This window comes from Helianthus annuus, chromosome 2, assembly GCF_002127325.2.
Source record: "Helianthus annuus cultivar XRQ/B chromosome 2, HanXRQr2.0-SUNRISE, whole genome shotgun sequence".
Lineage (NCBI taxonomy): Eukaryota > Viridiplantae > Streptophyta > Magnoliopsida > Asterales > Asteraceae > Helianthus > Helianthus annuus.
The window spans coordinates 168119589-168141781 of NC_035434.2; the positions used below are offsets into that span (position 1 = coordinate 168119589).

The following is a 22193-nucleotide window of genomic DNA, read 5'->3' on the forward strand; positions in this document are numbered from 1 at the left end:
GCAGGCGTACATGAGCCACTTGAAAACGGTAGAAAGACAAAATGATTTAAAAATCTTGTGTGAGCCGCACGCCCATCTCGACGAACCGTTTAAGACGGTTGTACTTCAACAAAAGCACGAGATTTGCGAAAGGTGGGGTTGGGAGATGCCACCCGTTTAATTTAAGTTTTTTTTTTCCAATGTTTAGTTGTTTTTTTATTTTGCTATGTAATTTATTTTTTAACTTTAATGAAATTTATAATTTAGTGTTTTATTGTTTATTTCTAATTTTAAAATAAAAATTAAAAAAAATTGTGAGTGATGGAATTCTATCACTAGTGTTGACCACCGCCACTACAAAATGCTTGTGAGTGATAGAATAGTGGTTGATGACATGGCAGGAGTTGATTGGATATTGTGACTGATAGAATTCTATCACAAGTGACCACCCCCACTCTCCTAAACACCCAAATGGTCAATCAATCTGCCTACAGTTAGATGTGACCAGCCAAAAGTATGAAGCATTACAAACCATCACTTGAAAACAAAAGACAACAATGCAAGCACAATAAACCTTCAGTGTTCAAAAGCAACATATAAGTCTTCAAAATCAATAGACAGTTTCAAGCAGTTCTTCGAATATGTTATGATTGATGTACTTTCAACAAAGCTTTTGACGGAGCATGTCGACGAACAGGTCATCCTGCTCAAACAAAAAAAAAAAAAAAAAATTCCAAGAGGTTAAATGTTTGAGAGAATTAATTCTAAATAAATTCTTTATAGTACTTATAATTATCCTTCAATTGACCACTTCACAATAGAATAGAATATAATAGAATAGATAGATTTCAATACCCGTAAAAGCATCACAAGTGAATCTCGGACTTCTTCTCTGATCAACTATTTATAAAACACAACAGAAGTAAAACTAGGAGTTTGTGACGGCGGCGGGAATGGCTGAAGCAAAGAAACACCAACACTTTTTTGTACATTCAGTGGCGGCGGCTGGAGGGCGGCAAATGGCACAGATGTTGAGGGTTGTCTCATCAAATGATTGTTGTTGTTGACCGAGGTGGATGAGGGTGTCTTCAATGGTCGAATGTTGATCACAGGTGTTGGTGCATCACGAGAAGATAAAGGAATTGTTGTTGAGCTACTGCAATTATTATGTCCCAAATTCATAGCAGTCTGCGGTAAAAAATCGATGTACAATAATAAGCCGCCATATATTCAGAAGGATGCATAATATACACGGGTGTGCCCACAATTCACAGGATGGCATATAACACAAAAAAGCACTTAGGGGTGTGTTTAGATTTGTGTTTTATGAATCAGATTATGTATGTTTGGATATCCTTATATATATAAAATAAATTCAGTCCCGCTACAACAAAACAGACAATTTACCTATGTACCCCTTTCTTTTAACAAAACTGGGACACTTATACCCTCAAGTGATCAGGATTTGCTATTATATTACTCCACTGGTTTGTATAAATTTAACAAGTTTGGGGCTTTAGCAAGTCAAAATTTAGTTGAGGGATTTTTTCAAGCAAAACAGAAAGTATGTTGGTTGGTTTTTGTATGGTATTACCCTTATTTCATTATCACTGATTCAAATAAGAGAAGCACATCCAAACACTAGCTTATACACCACAATTTTTACTATTATTATTTAATATTCTGGTTACATTATCACAGTCACTTTTTACGGCACACACATATCCAAAAATTTCCCCTAGTCATATTGTCGCCACATAACAATCAAACATAAATTAGAGATATGTGTTGGTAGATGTATACATTACAGGGGCTGACAACTAAAGAACCCTCAGGTACATCTGTAGACCGAGAGATGATCAACCCCAGCTCCAGTCGTCGTTCAAGTTCCTCAATCTCCTCACTACACAACAAAACGTTAACCAAAAAGAAAAAAAAATGTAATGACTTATTACCATAGTTGTTAAAAGTCATCGCCTCTTGCGCCTAGACCCAATTTCCTAGCGAGGCGAGGCAGTTGCGCCTTAAGTCAAGGCAATTGCGCTTTAATTCTCCAAGTGATGGTTCATGCACAGGTTCCGGCGAGATTCCTAGATTCTTGAGAGTTTTCGGCCAAATTCTCTAAATTCTGGCAAGATTCTAGCTAGACTTCTACTTTTATCTAATAAAACTACTTTTCTACACTAATAAACTAGCATTTTATAACTTTTAGTACTAAATAGACGATATTAAATGTTATATAATAGCTTTAGTTTATTTTATTTGAAGAATAGTATTAATTTTCTATTATATAAAAATATTTTATGTTTTTTTTGTTGTACGCTTTTTTTTTCTCAGGCCCGCGCTTTTTTTGCGCCTAGGCCCCAGCGAGGCCTATGCGCCTTGAGTGCGCTTAACGCTTTTAATAACTATGCTTAAAACATGAAAAGACAAACGAGAACCGAGAATTAAAGGTGGTAATTTCAACCCGTTTACTTATACTTATGAATTGGCCGACTCAAGCTATATTTTATTTCCAATGGGTTAAACGGCTAAAATTGGAAAACAATTCACCGAAACCTCTTGAAACATTTAACTTAAAAAAAGATTATTGAAAACATTAAAGCTTTGCACTTCGGCAGTCAGCTATCTAAAGGTGTTAATAGAACTTAAAACAATTATAGGATCTTGGCATCCAATATGAAGAAAACAAAGGTATATAGCACAAAGAGCATCAATATGCATACTGAATTAGATGAAGATTATAAATCATAATAATATTAGCTATCTTTTGTTCACTTTCTGTTTTTGGGGAACCTTTGAATATGAACCACGTATTCTGGAAAATAAAAAATTAAAAAAAGGATGATTATTAAACAAGTATATCTCTGCCAACTGCATTCAAACATATCATGAAAACCATGTATTAGTGTAAACCATGACAGAGTACTAAACCATTTACAAGTATGTCACAAAATAAACTAGAAATATACAATTATATATGTATATATTCAGGTTAATGACTCTATGTTTCGTGGCTTGATGACTTCCATAACAATTGGTTGTACTGTTGCAGCCTTGGCAGGTGTCATTATAGTTGGATTTAAGAGACAAATACCATGTGTCTAATTATTATTGCATTAATGAACGGTAAAAGAGAGTAAAACTAGCACAGAAAAAAAAAATTAATTACCTAGTAAAGAGGCTTGCAACACCCTGACACTCACGCTTAGTGTTGAACCAAAAACCAATCACTTCTTGAGAAGCATTTCGGTACAGCAGAGTTGAAACTTGAACTTCAACCTCAAACTCTCCTACCAGATTCTCCACAAAGTTTTCTGTTAATTATTAGAAAATTTTGTCAAAAATCATGAAACCAAAGCACGCTAATATGAATCCACATTTGTACTAGAACAAACAGTGTCATTCAAAAAAAAAATAGCAGCATACTTATTAAATATTATAGGAAGCATGCATGTACTTCGTCGATTCATTACTATAAACTGGAACCTCGGCTAAATGGTCCTGTAATTACAGTGAAGAAGATATAATATATTAAATCGAATCCTTGTCATACTCCACATAAAAGCAATCAATCAAAAGCTTGTCCCTGATGCTCAGAAGATTTCAACACTTAGACCCAATGTTCTCAGAACCGGACCGGACGTCGAATCGGTCTCCTTACCGGTCTACTGGTCGGACCGGTTCAACCGGATGTAAGAACCGGATGGTTTTACAAATATTATAAAAATGTATAGGATTTAAGTAAATGCAAAAATATGATTTAATGGCCTTAAATAAAAAATCACCATTATTTACTTCAAGTTCTTTATTTAAATGTAATTGGAATTGACAACATTTCCAAGTTGAGGTGTCATACACTTGACTTTAATTTACAACTAGTGGGAAACCCGCGCGTTGCCGCGGAGTCGACAATATGCGGCAAGTACATAATTTGCATCTGACAACCAGGTGGTTAGTAATATGATGATTTCATGGGTGGTTTATATCCAATTTAGTTATATAGAAAGTTTATCCATTAGAAGGGGTCTAGAGGCCGGAGCCCTAAGTTCCATGCGTTGACAGTTAAATCACTATAATGTATAAAAAATGATTTGTGTTGAATATGAATGAATGCATAACATTCACTTCAAATCTATAAAGTTGGAGACCTAAAAAAACAAATACCCGAAATGAAAAAGAATGTTCAAACTTAGACTTCTGAATTCACAGCTACTTGCGTTCAATGTGTTGAGTGGCTTCATCAATAGAGAGTAGTTGTTGCATTAATGAGGCGAGTTTTGTAACATTTTCTTCTTTGATATGAGCTGGCACCTTCTCCTTGTACCCCTTGGCACCCATCACCTTGTTTAAATTATCCTTTTGCCTGCTCAAATAGGGAGACGTCAACCAATGAGGTGGTACAACCGACCCGTTTACTAATGAACGGGTCAAATCATATTGAGAAAAGAACAAGTAAAATGGGTGAAAAATCACCCAAAATATATTTTTAAAGTATATAACTTTCAAATTACTTTTATTAAAAAATTAAATTATTACCGTACTAATATAACTTTGCATAAGATTTCGTAGAGGTATGCTTAGTTCTGTAATTCTGCAAACTTAGCGTTGAGGTTTTCTCGTTCCGTTTTAACATCAATAGCTCCTTGAATATTCAGATAAACTGAAAGTGCTTCATTTACAAGCGCCACTGCACATCCAACTGGTGCAAGATCATTTTCAGTGAGTACCTGCGAGTTGTCAAATACCAAAATATTAGAATGTTTCTAACATATCGTATTAAACTCCATTAATATGATATCAAACGTGCATACCTTTAAAGTTGAAAAGTTAGCTAGGGTTGAAACCTCCATTTCATGGCTCCTTAAAAGGTCTGCAATTTGATCAGGTTGGGACACAACAAAACCAGCCCGCCTGAAAAGAGAGATATGTTTTTTATATTAAATATTAATATTAATATTAGAAAATCACTGAAGAACTCCATCAACAAAGACGCATAATCCCAATCAACCTGTTTAAAGCAATTTGGTTGAAAATGTCACCTGATGTTACTGTTAAGACTTGTTTTAATTTGATACAATACAAACAACTGTAATATAAAAATAAAGAAAGAGATTGAAGAAAATAACAAAATTGTACCTTTCCGCCAGGAAGGCCGCCACCTCCAACTACACGCACAGGTGAACAGTTCGTCCCGAGAAAACAATGAACATCTGCACCAAGCTGCTTAAGACCTGTGACAAAGTCATCTATCGGTCTCTCTCTCTTATTCGAGGAACCCCATGTAGTATGTAACCGGAGAAAATGACAATAAATTTATGTGTGTTTCTCTAAGAAGAGATACCCAAAGTATGCTTAAGCAATTTACAACTTTCTAAATTGCTTCATTTACAAAAATTAGATGATTATCAATAAAATAGATTTTGCAATCGTGTTTAGTATAGTAATTATTAACGTAAATAAGAAAAAGACAAACACTCTGGGAGGTCAAACCCGACCCGAACTAAAGATTTTGACCAGTTACCCAATTTTACCACAAAAAGATACCTCACTATTGGCATACCATCTCTAATGGCTGTAGGGCCATCCGCATAGAGAGCAACAACAGCAAGAGTCATGGCAACATCATGAGTAAGAAAGCCTTTCAAGTGTTCCAAGATGTCTGCTCCCTTTATGTCTCATAAAAATCCTGCGTATGATTAAAATTCGTAATAGTAAATAGATAATCAATATAAAACATACTTAGTCAATAAAGACTGAGTGACAGACCTTATGCATACGAGCTACATCTGAAAAAAATGGTGGCGAAATCTCTTTTGACGATCCAATCACCTTCGACACCTTTTTTCCGACAATCATCAATCATCCTACTTAGACCTAGAATAATGATAAATATTATTCACTAATAGAAACAAAAATTAGAAACTCAGTACATATTTAGAAGATTTAAATATATAAAATCAAACCTTGATTGCATTGTGAACACCAGTTATCTCTTCAAACTCAACAAATCGTCGTAAAGCATATTTAGAAACCCTAAATCAGAAACAAGGAAAATTGAGCCCATAACAGACAATAATGATTGCCTATCTCATATACAAAATCGCATTACCTTAACACCTTCGTATGGAACCAACAAAAAGGCATGACTGAGGTTTGGCGTAAACTAAATCGACCCACCATCGCCGCCTGGTGTTCATCGTCATTGCCTAGAATCCACCAGTCGTCTTCTGTGTGAACCAACGATTGAAGATGACGGTGAAGTAAGAGTCGCAGAAGCCAAAAGATAATGGGGAATGCGAGACTCCTAGATTTACACCCTTCTATTTATGTTGAAACTGTAACTGAAAGTGAAGGAAGAAAGGGAATCAATGGGTTTATTGCGTTTTTCCAAATGACGGTGTCATTTCTCTCTCCTGCAATTAAGGTTATGGATTCCAAATTACCCATTATACCCCTGGAGCGTCTTAAAAATCTGATGAACTTCCTCTTTTTCCAGCTTGCAGTCCCTTGTACATGCTTCTTAAAAATGTGTACCCCTGGTCAAATTACTTTTTTGTACATCACTTCTCCTTTTTATAATAGTATAGATATAAACTTTTGACTTTTCAAATTCATCATTCGCAATACCAAATTTACTTTCACCTTCACCAGAACCTCTATATAAACAAATATAATGTGACAACTCGAACTTTCGACTTGCTTTGATGTAACGTTACGTGTTTATGTGACACTTTGAGCTAATGAATATTACGTGATTTATGAGATGTCGTTATGTGTATTGTGTGATATACGTTGTATGTTAATTGAACCGAACCCAGACTGCACACGATAAACCGGTCACACAAGCCTTTGGGCTTTACACCTTACATTCGGTCCATTAGGTAACCGAGTGGGCTCGGCCCACTCCCCACTCGCAACACACAAAACCGAGTTAGGGGTTTTGTTTTACCACTTTTGCAAATCACAAACACACACACATAACCCTAGCTCCTCCATCTCGTCTCTCTCTCTCTCGGCTTGTTTAGGAACCGACGGCACAAGGCCATCCGATCACCCTCTTGTTCGGGTCACATCTCGTTACTTGTAATCGGTTAGTATATCATCTATGATTCTGTGTTTTATATGCTTAGATGATGCCATGATAAATCGGATTGCATGATTTAGTATTCGGTTAGTATGATGTTTTATGCTTGTGTGTTAAGTGATGTTTTGATTACATGTCTAGATCGAACCGATTAGAATTTGCGTGATGATGAACTAGGGCCGGTTAGATATTGTGGTTATGTTGGTCCTCGTATTGATTGATATAAAACCGGATTTGTTGTTGATGATGTTAATGATAATGTCTTGTTGATTGGCTGTGAAGTTATGCAATTCGAGTTTAATGTTCATGAAATCGGATCATAATATGATTGAGTGTTATGATTATTGTTATTGTTCATAAGTGTGATTATTAGGGTTCATAAGAATTGATGATTTATTTCCCTGTTTGATCGATGAATTCTTGAATGGCAAACTGTTAGTTGATAATTGATTTTTGAAAACTGTCAACGATGATTGAATTGCCTAAATGAATTGCATGAAATCAGGAAAGTCGTTACACACGCGGTTGCGACTCGGCATCACTCGTTGCGAGTCGGAACCCCACTCGAGACCACAACCGCACGAACCGCAACCACGGTTGCGAGTCAGATTGCGACTCGTAACCAGACCGGGATGAACCGAGACCACTTGTTACGACTCGAGATCCCCGTTGCGACTCGTAACCCCGTTGCGAGTCGAGACCATCGTTGCACATGCGCACTATTGGGCCTTCACTGTCACGGGCCCAATGATTTGATGGGCTGTTTATTAATGGACTTGTATGTGTTTGCTATTTGGGCCGATTGAGAATCTGGACTGTTTTGTTATTGGGCTGCTTATGTCATTGGGCCGGGTATGATTGGACTTAGACAATTGGATCACGCATGCTATGTCTTATCTGCTTACGTGCGTACATGTTTGCCATGACTATACGTGATTACTATATACGTGCTATATACAAACCTGACTCGTATAATAACCATGATAGGACGTGAGTGACCATTTACTTGCTACTTATATTCCTTGTGTATCTGCCGAGCAAACCAAGGTGAGTTCACACAGCCAAGGCATGGGATTCCCGGGTTGGGAATTGGGTTGGATATGATGAATGTGGAATGATTACTCGTACTTACGCATAATACCAGACTATAGACCATCGTCCTCAGGTTAGTCAGGACACGTTACGTAAAGCCTACGTAACCCAGATCTTTTGCCATATGTCTCCCGGGTCGGGAAGGACACGTTACGTAAAACCTACGTAACCCAATACCATTCACTGGCTTCCAGGACGGAAGGCCACGCTGCGTAAAGCCTACGTAGCCCCCACGCGTACCACTGTCCTCGGGGAAGGGCACGTCACGTAAAGCCTACGTGACCCTGTACGTTTTCCTGTTCTCGGTAAAGAAGAACACATGGTCGGAAGTTAGTCTAGTAAGTACCGTTAATGAGAAGCCCTCATTAGCCAGGATAAGCATGGGAAGCCCCCACCTTTAGTACACACTAGTATGGGAAGCCCCCACTAGCTATACTTATGCATTACGTTATGAACTTACTTTCTGTGAACTCGCTCAACTAGTTTGTTGATTATTTGCTGCATGCCTTGCAGGACCTTAGGTACATATTGGAGCTTGCACAAGGAAGGAGCAGGTCGTTGTGGCAGATGGGTCATGAACATTATTGAACTTATAACTTAATTTGGGTTTACTTTATGTTGCTTCCGCTACTTAAACAGTATTTGGTTTTGGAACATCAGTCATGTCACGATGATTTACATTGATTACTTTTATTATTAAATGCTATGTTTGATATGATTGATGGCTTGATCCTGGTCAGTCACGCCTCCAAGTGGTGGTACTCCGCGGGTGGATTTTGGGGGTGTGACAGATTGGTATCAGAGCCATTGGTTATAGAGAACTTGGTTTTAATATGGGAAAACGTTTTTATTAAAACCGGACTATAACCAGAACAGTGCTCTCAATGATCCACAACGACGCTTCGCTCCACGTGCAAGACTCGACATCCTAGGTAATAAGGTTATGTTTATTGCCTGTTCGCTAGAACTGTTTAGAACTTTGCTCGCATTACGCTTAGATACACATGCTTTGATTTCATGAGAACACCTATATGCCTACGCTTTTCTGTCATCGCCCTACTCGCGAACCATTCTTACGTATGCTACTTGTTACTATGAAGATCATGTCTGGACGAATCAACATGACACAAGCCCAGCTAGAGGCTCTTGTTCAAGCTCAAGTTGCTGCGGCAGTTGCAGCAGCTCAAGCAGGTAGTATATCCTGCAGTATAGGCACACACTAGGATCTTTAGATCCTACATTAACTCTCGTATTTAACTTCGTCCTATTCGTACACAATAGGTCAACACGCGCAGCAGCCTGTCTGCACATTCAAGAACTTCATGGACTGTCGTCCAAACTCTTTCAGCGGTACAGAAGGAGCGGTTGGACTCCTCCACTGGTTCGAGAAGCTAGAATCAGTATTCGAAATGTGCGAGTGCCCTGAGGCTCGCAAGGTCAAGTTTGCCACCGGTACTCTGGAAGGAATAGCACTGACTTGGTGGAACGCCCAAGTTCAGATCTTAGGGTTGGCAGCTGCTAACGCCACCCCGTGGAACGACTTTAAGGAACTCATCAAGCGTGAGTATTGCACGCGGGAAGACATACACAAGCTGGAAGACGAGCTTTATAACCTGAAAATGGTTGGATCGGAAATCGAAGCATATACCAAACGGTCGAATGAGCTGGCCGTTCTGTGTCCTACTATGGTGGACCCTCCATACAAGCGCATTGAGTTGTATCTCAAGGGTTTAGCGCCAGAAATTCAGAGCCACGTGACGTCGGCTAACCTCGAAAACATTCAGGAAATTCAGCGTCTCGCTCACCGTATCACCGATCAGGCAGTGGATCAGAATAAACTGCCCAAGCGTGTTAATGCTACTGCTAATGTCACCACCTCAGTTATTCCTGCTACATCTGGTGACAGTAAAAGGAAATGGGATGGAGATTCGAGTAAAGGTTCAGCATCCGTTCAGTCTCAAGCTCAGCAACAGAAGACTGACCAGTACCAGAGCCCCAGTCAGCAATCCTCTGGTAGTCACAGACAGAGGAGATATCAGGGTAGTCAACCTAGGTGCCACAACTGCAACAGGCATCACCACGGTCCATGTAACAAGGGTCGTTGTCAAAGGTGTCTTAAGATGGGGCACGAGGCCAAAGACTGCAGGAGCCCCCGTCCTGCGAATCAGAATCAGCAGCCTCAGCAACCAGCTCCACAGAACCAGCAGCAGCAGCAGCAGCCACAGCGTGGAAACCGGGGATGTTTCCAGTGTGGGGCCGAAGGTCACTTCAAACGCGATTGCCCTCAGTTGAACCAGAATCGCAACAACAATAACCAGGGCAACGGCAACAACAACGGTGGAAACAACAACAACAACGGCAATGAAGCTCGTGGTCGTGCATTCGTGCTAGGTCGAGGTGACGCAGTGAACGATCCCAACGTTGTCATGGGTAAGTTTCTCCTTGACAATATTTACGTTACTGTTTTGTTTGATTCGGGTGCGGATACAAGCTATATGTCTGTGAAAATGTGTCAACTGCTAAAACGTGCACCAACACTTTTACCCACCAAACATGTAGTCGAGTTAGCTAACGGTAAAAGTCTAGAAGCCACGCACGTAGTTCAGGGTTGTAATCTTATCCTAGCTGGTCAAGCCTTCTCTATTGATCTCATTCCCATAGTTTTGGGTAGCTTCGACGTCGTGATTGGGATGGATTGGTTATCCCAACACCAGGCAGAAATCTTATGCAGCGAAAAGGTTATTCGTATTCCTCGTTCTGGTCAGGAACCTCTAGAAGTTCAAGGCGACAAGAGTGGTGCAGTGGTGGGCATCATCTCTTTCTTGAAGGCTCAGAAATGCTTACGTAAGGGGCACACAGCCATTCTGGCTCTTGTTACAGACGCCTCAGCAAAGGAAAAGAAATTGGAAGACATTCCAGTTGTACGTGATTACCCTCAGGTGTTTCCTGAAGACTTACCTGGCTTACCGCCTCATCGTCAGGTCGAATTTCAGATCGAGCTCGCTCCAGGAGCAGCCCCCATAGCTCGCGCACCATATCGTCTAGCTCCATCGGAATTGGAGGAATTGTCAAAACAGCTGCAAGAACTCTTGGAAAAGGGTTTCATTCGACCAAGCTCTTCGCCTTGGGGAGCTCCAGTACTTTTCGTGAAAAAGAAAGACGGTACGTTCAGGATGTGCATCGACTACCGTGAACTCAACAAGGTGACGGTGAAGAACCGTTATCCTCTTCCACGCATAGATGACTTATTCGACCAGTTGCAAGGGTCGTGCTACTATTCGAAGATAGACTTGAGGTCTGGTTATCATCAGCTGAGAGTCCGGGAGGAGGACGTCTCTAAGACAGCATTCAGAACTCGTTACGGTCACTACGAGTTTCTTGTCATGCCGTTTGGGTTAACGAACGCGCCTGCCGTATTTATGGATCTGATGAACAGGGTGTGCAAACCCTATCTTGACAAGTTCGTTATAGTATTCATCGACGACATCCTGATTTACTCAAAGAGTCAGGAGGAACACGAGCAGCATCTTCGCCTTATTTTGGAACTCCTTCGGAAGGAGCAACTGTACGCCAAGTTTTCAAAATGCGACTTCTGGCTTCGTGAAGTCCACTTCTTAGGCCATGTGGTAAACAGGGATGGGATCCATGTCGATCCATCCAAGGTAGATTCGATCAGAAACTGGCCTGCACCGCGTACGCCAACGGAAATACGCCAATTCTTGGGTCTGGCAGGTTACTACAGACGGTTTATTAGAGACTTTTCGAAGATTGCTCAGCCGCTTACGCTACTGACACAGAAGGGTGTTACCTATCGCTGGGGAGAGCCTCAGGAGACTGCTTTTCAGCATCTAAAGGATAGACTTTGCAGTGCACCTATCCTCTCATTGCCAGAGGGCACAGATGATTTCGTGGTTTATTGTGATGCATCCATTCGGGGACTGGGATGTGTGTTAATGCAGCGCGACAAGGTTATCGCTTACGCCTCTCGTCAACTCAAGGTTCATGAACGCAACTACACGACGCACGATTTAGAGTTGGGAGCTGTTGTTTTCGCGCTTAAGATATGGCGACACTACCTGTACGGTACCAGGTGCACGATTTACACCGATCACAGGAGTCTCGAGCATATTCTTAAGCAGAAGGATTTAAATATGCGTCAACGACGATGGGTCGAGTTACTTAACGATTACGAATGCGCTATCAAGTATCATCCAGGCAAAGCCAATGTTGTGGCTGATGCCCTCAGTCGGAAAGACACTTTACCACGGCGCGTGCGAGCGCTACAGCTTACGATTCAGTCTAGCCTTCCTACACAGATACGAAATGCTCAGACAGAAGCACTGAAGCCCGAAAACGTCAAGGCTGAAGCCTTACGCGGCTCACGACAGCAAATGGAACAGAAGGCAGACGGCGCCTACTATGTAACGGGCCGGATTTGGGTCCCTCTCTATGGCGGTTTACGCGAACTTGTAATGGATGAAGCACACAAGTCTCGCTATTCGGTACATCCAGGGTCGGATAAAATGTACCACGACATCAGCACTACTTATTGGTGGCCTAGTATGAAGGCCCACATCGCTACGTACGTTGGAAAGTGCTTGACCTGTGCGAGAGTCAAGGTCGAATATCAGAAACCAGCTGGCCTACTGCAGCAGCCTAAGATACCACAGTGGAAATGGGAAGAAATTTCCATGGATTTCGTTACAGGCCTACCTAGATCCCAGCGTGGGAACGATACGATATGGGTCATAGTTGATCGACTCACCAAGTCTGCACACTTCCTACCGATTAAGGAAACGGACAAGTTCTCCACACTTGCAGACGTCTATCTTAAAGAAGTTGTCTCGAGGCACGGGGTGCCCACATCTATCATTTCGGATCGCGATGCACGATTCACGTCAGAACTTTGGCAAGCAATGCATAAATCTTTTGGCTCACGACTAGACATGAGCACAGCATACCACCCTCAGACGGATGGGCAGTCTGAGCGAACGATTCAAACTCTTGAAGACATGCTTCGGGCATGCGTCATTGATTTCGGCAACGGCTGGGAAAAGCACCTCCCTTTGGTGGAGTTTTCTTACAATAATAGTTATCACACCAGCATTCAAGCCGCTCCATTCGAGGCATTGTACGGGCGTAAATGCCGGTCACCTCTCTGTTGGGCAGAGGTGGGGGATAGTCAGATCACGGGTCCAGAAATTGTAGTGGACGCCACAGAAAAGATAGCACAGATACGACAACGCATGGCGGCAGCACGCGACCGTCAGAAAGCCTACGCGGACAAGCGTAGAAAGCCATTGGAATTTGAGGTCGGGGACCGGGTTTTATTGAAAGTTTCACCCTGGAAGGGTGTGGTCCGTTTTGGCAAACGGGGTAAACTAAATCCGCGATACGTCGGACCATTCGAAATCATAGAAAAGATTGGCAAGGTAGCCTACAAGTTAAACCTACCAGCTGAACTCGGGGCAGTTCACAATGTCTTTCATGTATCAAACTTAAAGAAGTGCCTATCAGACGAAAACCTCATCATTCCTTTCAAGGAACTCACTATCGACGAGCGGTTGCAGTTCGTCGAGGAACCAGTAGAAATCACGGACCGGGATGTGAAGGTCCTCAAACACAAGAGAATCCCTCTTGTCCGAGTTCGTTGGAACTCCAAACGTGGCCCAGAGTACACCTGGGAACGCGAAGACAGGATGACAGAAAAGTACCCCCAGTTATTCGGGAACAAGGCAACCACTACTGAGGCTGAAGCTACTACTTCGGAATTTCGGGACGAAATTCCAGATCAACGGGGGGAGGATGTGACACCCCAGGAAAATCAGTGAACAGTACAGTTTACCTAGCTTCCTCAGTGAGTGCATACCAAATTTCGGGACGAAATTTCCAATTAGTTGGGGATAATGTGACAACTCGAACTTTCGACTTGCTTTGATGTAACGTTACGTGTTTATGTGACACTTTGAGCTAATGAATATTACGTGATTTATGAGATGTCGTTATGTGTATTGTGTGATATACGTTGTATGTTAATTGAACCGAACCCAGACTGCACACGATAAACCGGTCACACAAGCCTTTGGGCTTTACACCTTACATTCGGTCCATTAGGTAACCGAGTGGGCTCGGCCCACTCCCCACTCGCAACACACAAAACCGAGTTAGGGGTTTTGTTTTACCACTTTTGCAAATCACAAACACACACACATAACCCTAGCTCCTCCATCTCGTCTCTCTCTCTCTCGGCTTGTTTAGGAACCGACGGCACAAGGCCATCCGATCACCCTCTTGTTCGGGTCACATCTCGTTACTTGTAATCGGTTAGTATATCATCTATGATTCTGTGTTTTATATGCTTAGATGATGCCATGATAAATCGGATTGCATGATTTAGTATTCGGTTAGTATGATGTTTTATGCTTGTGTGTTAAGTGATGTTTTGATTACATGTCTAGATCGAACCGATTAGAATTTGCGTGATGATGAACTAGGGCCGGTTAGATATTGTGGTTATGTTGGTCCTCGTATTGATTGATATAAAACCGGATTTGTTGTTGATGATGTTAATGATAATGTCTTGTTGATTGGCTGTGAAGTTATGCAATTCGAGTTTAATGTTCATGAAATCGGATCATAATATGATTGAGTGTTATGATTATTGTTATTGTTCATAAGTGTGATTATTAGGGTTCATAAGAATTGATGATTTATTTCCCTGTTTGATCGATGAATTCTTGAATGGCAAACTGTTAGTTGATAATTGATTTTTGAAAACTGTCAACGATGATTGAATTGCCTAAATGAATTGCATGAAATCAGGAAAGTCGTTACACACGCGGTTGCGACTCGGCATCACTCGTTGCGAGTCGGAACCCCACTCGAGACCACAACCGCACGAACCGCAACCACGGTTGCGAGTCAGATTGCGACTCGTAACCAGACCGGGATGAACCGAGACCACTTGTTACGACTCGAGATCCCCGTTGCGACTCGTAACCCCGTTGCGAGTCGAGACCATCGTTGCACATGCGCACTATTGGGCCTTCACTGTCACGGGCCCAATGATTTGATGGGCTGTTTATTAATGGACTTGTATGTGTTTGCTATTTGGGCCGATTGAGAATCTGGACTGTTTTGTTATTGGGCTGCTTATGTCATTGGGCCGGGTATGATTGGACTTAGACAATTGGATCACGCATGCTATGTCTTATCTGCTTACGTGCGTACATGTTTGCCATGACTATACGTGATTACTATATACGTGCTATATACAAACCTGACTCGTATAATAACCATGATAGGACGTGAGTGACCATTTACTTGCTACTTATATTCCTTGTGTATCTGCCGAGCAAACCAAGGTGAGTTCACACAGCCAAGGCATGGGATTCCCGGGTTGGGAATTGGGTTGGATATGATGAATGTGGAATGATTACTCGTACTTACGCATAATACCAGACTATAGACCATCGTCCTCAGGTTAGTCAGGACACGTTACGTAAAGCCTACGTAACCCAGATCTTTTGCCATATGTCTCCCGGGTCGGGAAGGACACGTTACGTAAAACCTACGTAACCCAATACCATTCACTGGCTTCCAGGACGGAAGGCCACGCTGCGTAAAGCCTACGTAGCCCCCACGCGTACCACTGTCCTCGGGGAAGGGCACGTCACGTAAAGCCTACGTGACCCTGTACGTTTTCCTGTTCTCGGTAAAGAAGAACACATGGTCGGAAGTTAGTCTAGTAAGTACCGTTAATGAGAAGCCCTCATTAGCCAGGATAAGCATGGGAAGCCCCCACCTTTAGTACACACTAGTATGGGAAGCCCCCACTAGCTATACTTATGCATTACGTTATGAACTTACTTTCTGTGAACTCGCTCAACTAGTTTGTTGATTATTTGCTGCATGCCTTGCAGGACCTTAGGTACATATTGGAGCTTGCACAAGGAAGGAGCAGGTCGTTGTGGCAGATGGGTCATGAACATTATTGAACTTATAACTTAATTTGGGTTTACTTTATGTTGCTTCCGCTACTTAAACAGTATTTGGTTTTGGAACATCAGTCATGTCACGATGATTTACATTGATTACTTTTATTATTAAATGCTATGTTTGATATGATTGATGGCTTGATCCTGGTCAGTCACGCCTCCAAGTGGTGGTACTCCGCGGGTGGATTTTGGGGGTGTGACATATAAACCTTCCATTAAAACTCTAAAATCTAAATCCATTGTCAGCCATAACCAATCACCTCCGATCGACATAAAAACCCCAACACAAGATCTGATAATCCGATTTCAGAACATACCCATTGTTGATCAAGACGAAAAACACTAGCAGCTTCCGATTTAGCATTTCCATACTCATCGGTGGTCAAAGTTCAGCATATACACAGATCTGAGCATCTTTAACAACAACCGGCCTGATTGAAAGCGTAGACCCGACGGCCCGACCGCCGGCTCCCGGCCCGATGTTGAAAGCGGTTTTGGGTATGAACCGGCCCGGAGGAGGTGACGGATCCCGGCCGGCCCGGTCCGGTTTTTAAAACATTGTTTAGACCACCCGTAGTGGGCGTCTTCTCCCCCCAAACACGCCCAAAAACGCCACTGCCCCCACCCCCGCCGGCGTGTTTGGGCATTTTCTTTCAAAAAATGCCCGGCCGTGTGTTTTGAATCACGCTGAAATGGTATTGTATGAAGGAGAATTGGCCAATAGCATTTTTTGAAGGTTTTTTTTTGTTTAATTATATTTATACCCCCTTTTAACATAATGCCCCATAACCCACATCCCCACCACACCCTTTTTAACATAATACCCCTTTGCTGACTGGACCGCCACATGGCGCAAAAACGCTCTAGGGTGGGGGCATTATCTTCCCCTTCCACTACACATGGTCTTAAGTGTCATTGACATATAATGCATAATCAGAGATTATATGCCATAATGAATCGGGACCCTTGGAAATCACAACTGGCAAAAAAGAAACAGAAAGTAACAAGATAGCATAATTTGAATCAACTACCACCTCTTAACCACAAAGAGAGGCCCTGCAACATCCTTGCAAGTCTGAGAAACAAAAGAAGAAGAAAATAAAAAGAAGACTAAAAAAACATTTTATACAAAAAAACACTAATTTATGAGATGGTTGCAGGGCATCATTACTGAACTTAGTTTAGATTAAAAATTTAAGATCTATATATTTAACTAAAACTTCTCTCTATAGCTTCAATATCATGCAAATTTCAGTGCGAGTTTATGTTAGTTTTTACTCTATGATTAATATATATATATATACACACATAGGGGTTGGTTAACGTACAATATTTCTTAACGTACGATGTGTACGAGATGAAATTATGCATGTTATATAACTAAAAAACCCTAATCACGCATGTTGAAAATGAAAACCATAATCACGCATGTACAAAATCAGAAATCACGCATGGGGTAAAAAACCTAATCACGCATGTTATAAAACTAATCACGCATGCTATATTTTCACAGCGTACGTTAAGCAAAATTGTACAATACACTTTCACTATATATATATATATATATATATAAAGTATATCGTACAATATGCCTTAACGTACACTGCGTACGCGAGGCAAGTTCACATGTTATAAACCCGCTAAAAATATCACATGTTATAAAAACAAAAGTAAAGTACAACTCGCATGTTCAAATGAAAAATACAATTTCGCATGTTGTATGGAAACCCATACAATTTCGCATGTTATTATGAAAAACCCAATTCGCATGTTACTTACAAGTATTCGCATGTTGATAATGCCTCGCATACGCGTCGTACGTTAACGCATTTTGTACGTTAACCGGCCTCTATATATACACACACACACACACACACACACTGAATCAGACTCAAAAGTTGAACCAATAAGTCGAAGACTTCAATGATATGCACACATCTCATCCAGATCTGTTAATCCTTCATTCCATACTAATTATAAAAATTAAATTTCAATCCACCTATATCTAACATTTAAAATATATATGTATTATCAATCAACAAGTGAGTGAGTGATAACATCTAGAACACTAAAAAACACTCTGAACATTCAATCACAGTTGCAATCAGTCGATCAAATAACAACTCAACAATATCGACTGAAAACAATAACCAGCTAGTATAAATCCTAAACTCATTCTAGAAAACCTAGAGATTCAAAATTAACCACAAACAGCTACAGGTAAACCAAAAAACATGAATTTACCCATTGATTGAGGAGGAGGTCGACATCGTGTAAGGTGACGTGAGCAGCGGGCATTAAGATCTTTTCGATGCAGGGATCCATCCTGTGAAGAGCGGTGCATCAGTGATCTTCATGCTTTTTTGGTCGATATTGGGTATTGATTTGCCACTTCGAAGCATTAGATAAAATATCATATATATACCCAACACAAAACCTAAAATTTACCCTTGTTGGTAAAATATCATATATGTCCTTAGGCTATGAGGTGTGGATGGAGCCCCCTTGGGCTTTATCATGCCAACTAGGATTCACGTCATCGCCATATCAGCATGGGGCTTTATCGTGCCCCCCTTTAGACCGTGGGGTATGGTGGGGCGTGGGTTGGGGGCATGGTGCGACACGTGGAGTATGGGGCACCCAAGACCAAAAGCCAATTTCAAAGGGGTATGGTGGGGCGTGGCTAGTGCTCTTGGCCAATGAGGTTTCACCATATCATGTGGGTAGCCCCGCCCCACGCCCGGGCTAAATCCCACGCCAATGGGGCCACGCCCAAACCCAAGCCCACCCGGGGTGGTGACTTGGGCGTTTCTCTTCAACCCACGCCCCATACCCCATGGTCTTAATTTGGAGGGTGTGGATGGAGCCCCGTGTCATGATTAACTAATGTCACACCCCAAATTTCCACGTGTCACCGGTGGGCCCGGTGGGGGATTATCGTGACGTAGTTGATATCATCATTGTCAAACAACACAAATTATAATACACAGCGGAAGCAATAAAAATAGATTTACTTCAACCATCAAATGTAATATCTAAGTATCACAAGTAGTCGAAATAGATCCACAGGCGGATCGGAATAAAAGAGGTAATTGTTCAACAGATAAATGCATCCCAAAGCTTGCGAGACTCTAATGATGCTAAGGAGTGGCCAGCCTATTACGTGTAGAACCTGCACTTAATCTTTTTAGGGAAAATACGTCAGTTTACACTGGTAAATACAATTTAACTGACTCATTTTGAAAATCTTTTAAAAAAATTGATTTGAATGCACATGGCACAAAACTTTTTATAACTTGGGATAATTAATCAAATTAAACTTGTAAAAGAATTACATGTTTGTTATGCGTTTAGTGGCCCGGTTCGTGCCGGGTTTAAGATTAATAGACACGCCACATAGTATAAGTCCGCGGCAGGAAACCAACGGTTATACCTTAAAAATATGGACACATTGTCAGGTGTACGCCTACACCCGCGTGTCAAGGTCGTGGCCATTTCATGAATGATGCCAAGGATATCCGGGACATGGTCATTAAACTCCCAAAGGCGTAAAACAAACAAAACCAATTTTTAAACGGGTCACATTGATAATACCCAACTACCAATGAGTTAGGGTCAATTTCCCGACCAAGCGGGAAGGAATGTGATTTTAGACCCAACAATTTTGGAGACTTGTATAATATGGGTAAACTAAACACATTCTGGATTTTGAGACAAAGATGATATGGTTTGACCCGTTTCGGCTAATATGCGTAAACTAGTTAGATAAGCCGATTCGAACACGAAAAATGCGTAACGGGTAACCATATAAATCATATACAAGTTTCCTGAGGTTATATGCACTAAATATGTTGCGACATCAGTAAGATATGTCCAATTATGCCCCAAATAATTTTAAATCTCAAATTATGCCTCATAAGGGCATTTTGGTCATTTAAAAGGGTATAAAAGAGTTAAACTAGAAATCTGAGTTATATATCTGAATAAATTAGTAAATATATTTAGTTAACTAGGTTATAACAGTATAGTATCAATTATATGTGAATTTTATTAATTATAGCCATATTATGCACCGAAAGGGCATTTTGGTAAATTCACATAAGCCTAAAAGGTCAAAACTGGAAATCTGAGTTTCAAACTTTAGTTTACTGTTATAATATAAAATTTTACTAAGTATATCAGTAGGTATTAACTCATATATATATAAACTAGTTTTGACACATACTATTTCGTAAAAATGCCTAAAAAGGCGATTTGAAGCCAATTCCGGGTTTTAAAAGAAAAGCTGATATTTTGAAAATTTTCAGAAGGCTCAAAATAATATATTTATCATAATAAATCAGTAGAAAAAGATTTGTGGTCAAAAGGATTTACGAAACTCATTTTATAGCCTAAAAGGGCATAACCGGCAATAACCGAATTAAGCTTAAAACTCTAAGTTATGCTCAGCCTAAAATTAAATAAAAATCTCTAAAAATCCCAAAATATTATTATATGTCAGTGGGTATAAAGTTTGTTATAAAAATTTGGGTTTAGATAGGCTACACGCTAATTATGCTAATTAATTATTAAGAAAGCTTCTAATTACGCTAATGAGCATAACTCTTAATCTAGACCTCAAACAGATGTCAAATTTCGGGTACAAGTTTATAATTCAGTAACTAAGATGTCTACCCTTTTATATTTTCAAAAATCACCTTCTATGGTCATTTGGGCATAATGGTCAACATATGGGCATTTAACGGAAACTTGCATAATAATTAGACAACTAGTGAACCAAGCCGTATAATCACAGAGGGTTATAATAACATGTTACTAGGTCCAAAAGAAGCTTTAAGGCAATCCTAAACTTGACTAAAACGGGTCAGAACTGAAAGTCAAAGCGAAAGTCAAACTATGCGACTTTCGGTTCCAAACTGGGTCTAAACAGAAAATTGTCGAGTTGAACATGTTGGAACATGTTCTTACATTAGTTACCAAGTTATTTTAATGATCAAACAGGTTGCATGTATCCTACATTGCTAATTATGAGTTAATTTGAAAGTAAGCATTCTGTTGACTTTTTAAAGTAAGCTTTGACTCGACAATTATCATGGTTAGAGTGGGAATTTGGAAACACCCTTTTAAGGGTTTGTTACCCACATAATTACCTACTTATGGGTATTTTTAATTCGAGATTTGACTGAGTAATTATGGACTAATCTCGAAGTCAAACCTTAATTACGACGGTTTGACTTTTAGCTAATTAACTAAGCTAAACTTAATTATGAATGGTTAGGATTACTTACAAAGATCCTAAATAGGATTAGGGACTTAAGAGGAACTTGTTTGTTGTCCAGAGTAGCTCCAGAGAGTGCCTTGAGTGTAATGTGAATGAGCAAGGAAAAATGGTCACAACTCAAGTCCTTTTATAGTGAACAAAGGAGCTCAAGATCATGCCAAGGTAGTCTAGGATAGTTACAAGATCATCCCAGATGTCCCTATGTGGCTAAATACTGCCTAGCAAGTCCCTTGTTTCGAAAACCATCTCAATAAGGCGGTGCAACAGGCTGAACAGGCAGCTGTCCATTTTCTGCTGCCAGCGACAGGCTTACGGACCGTAAGCCTAAGCTCTAGTATGCTCCTCTTGCGGACCTTATGCTGAATTGGTTGCGGTCCGTAACCGACCTTTGCTGAAATCGCCCAGGTGTGCACCTTACGGACCGTAAGCTTAAAACCATACGTTCCGTAACCGGTGGCCAGAAGCCAAAAATTACAAACTTCCAAGGTTGACCATGCAACTTACAAGTCCGAATTCACATGCTATCCTTTTCAGTTGTGGGTCCTTTAGCTCAGCCATTGCATGCTTGCAAGTCCCTTACATGCTTTTGGATCCATGTGAGAGTTTAAAGTGACGGAAATTACAAGAACAAGTCTTGGATTCTCATAATAGTTGAACAAGTTTAATTTACTACTTTCAAATTCCCATTAGACCAGGATTTAAATCAGAATTTTTGGTAGTAACATTCCTAATAACCCAATTTCCATATAAAGGATGG

General features: G+C 40.7%; 1 long non-coding RNA gene and 1 pseudogene across 1 annotated transcript; both read right to left on the reverse strand.

Moving 5' to 3' along the window:
- Positions 1–879: 879 nt before the first annotated feature.
- On the reverse strand, positions 880–18557 carry LOC118486473 (annotated as a pseudogene).
- LOC110907589 lies at positions 5530–6566 on the reverse strand. Its single transcript, XR_004884077.1, has 3 exons — positions 5946–6566; positions 5749–5856; positions 5530–5668 (listed from the first exon to the last, which is right to left on the reverse strand). It is a non-coding gene; the product is annotated as an uncharacterized LOC110907589 (long non-coding RNA).
- Positions 18558–22193: the final 3636 nt, after the last annotated feature.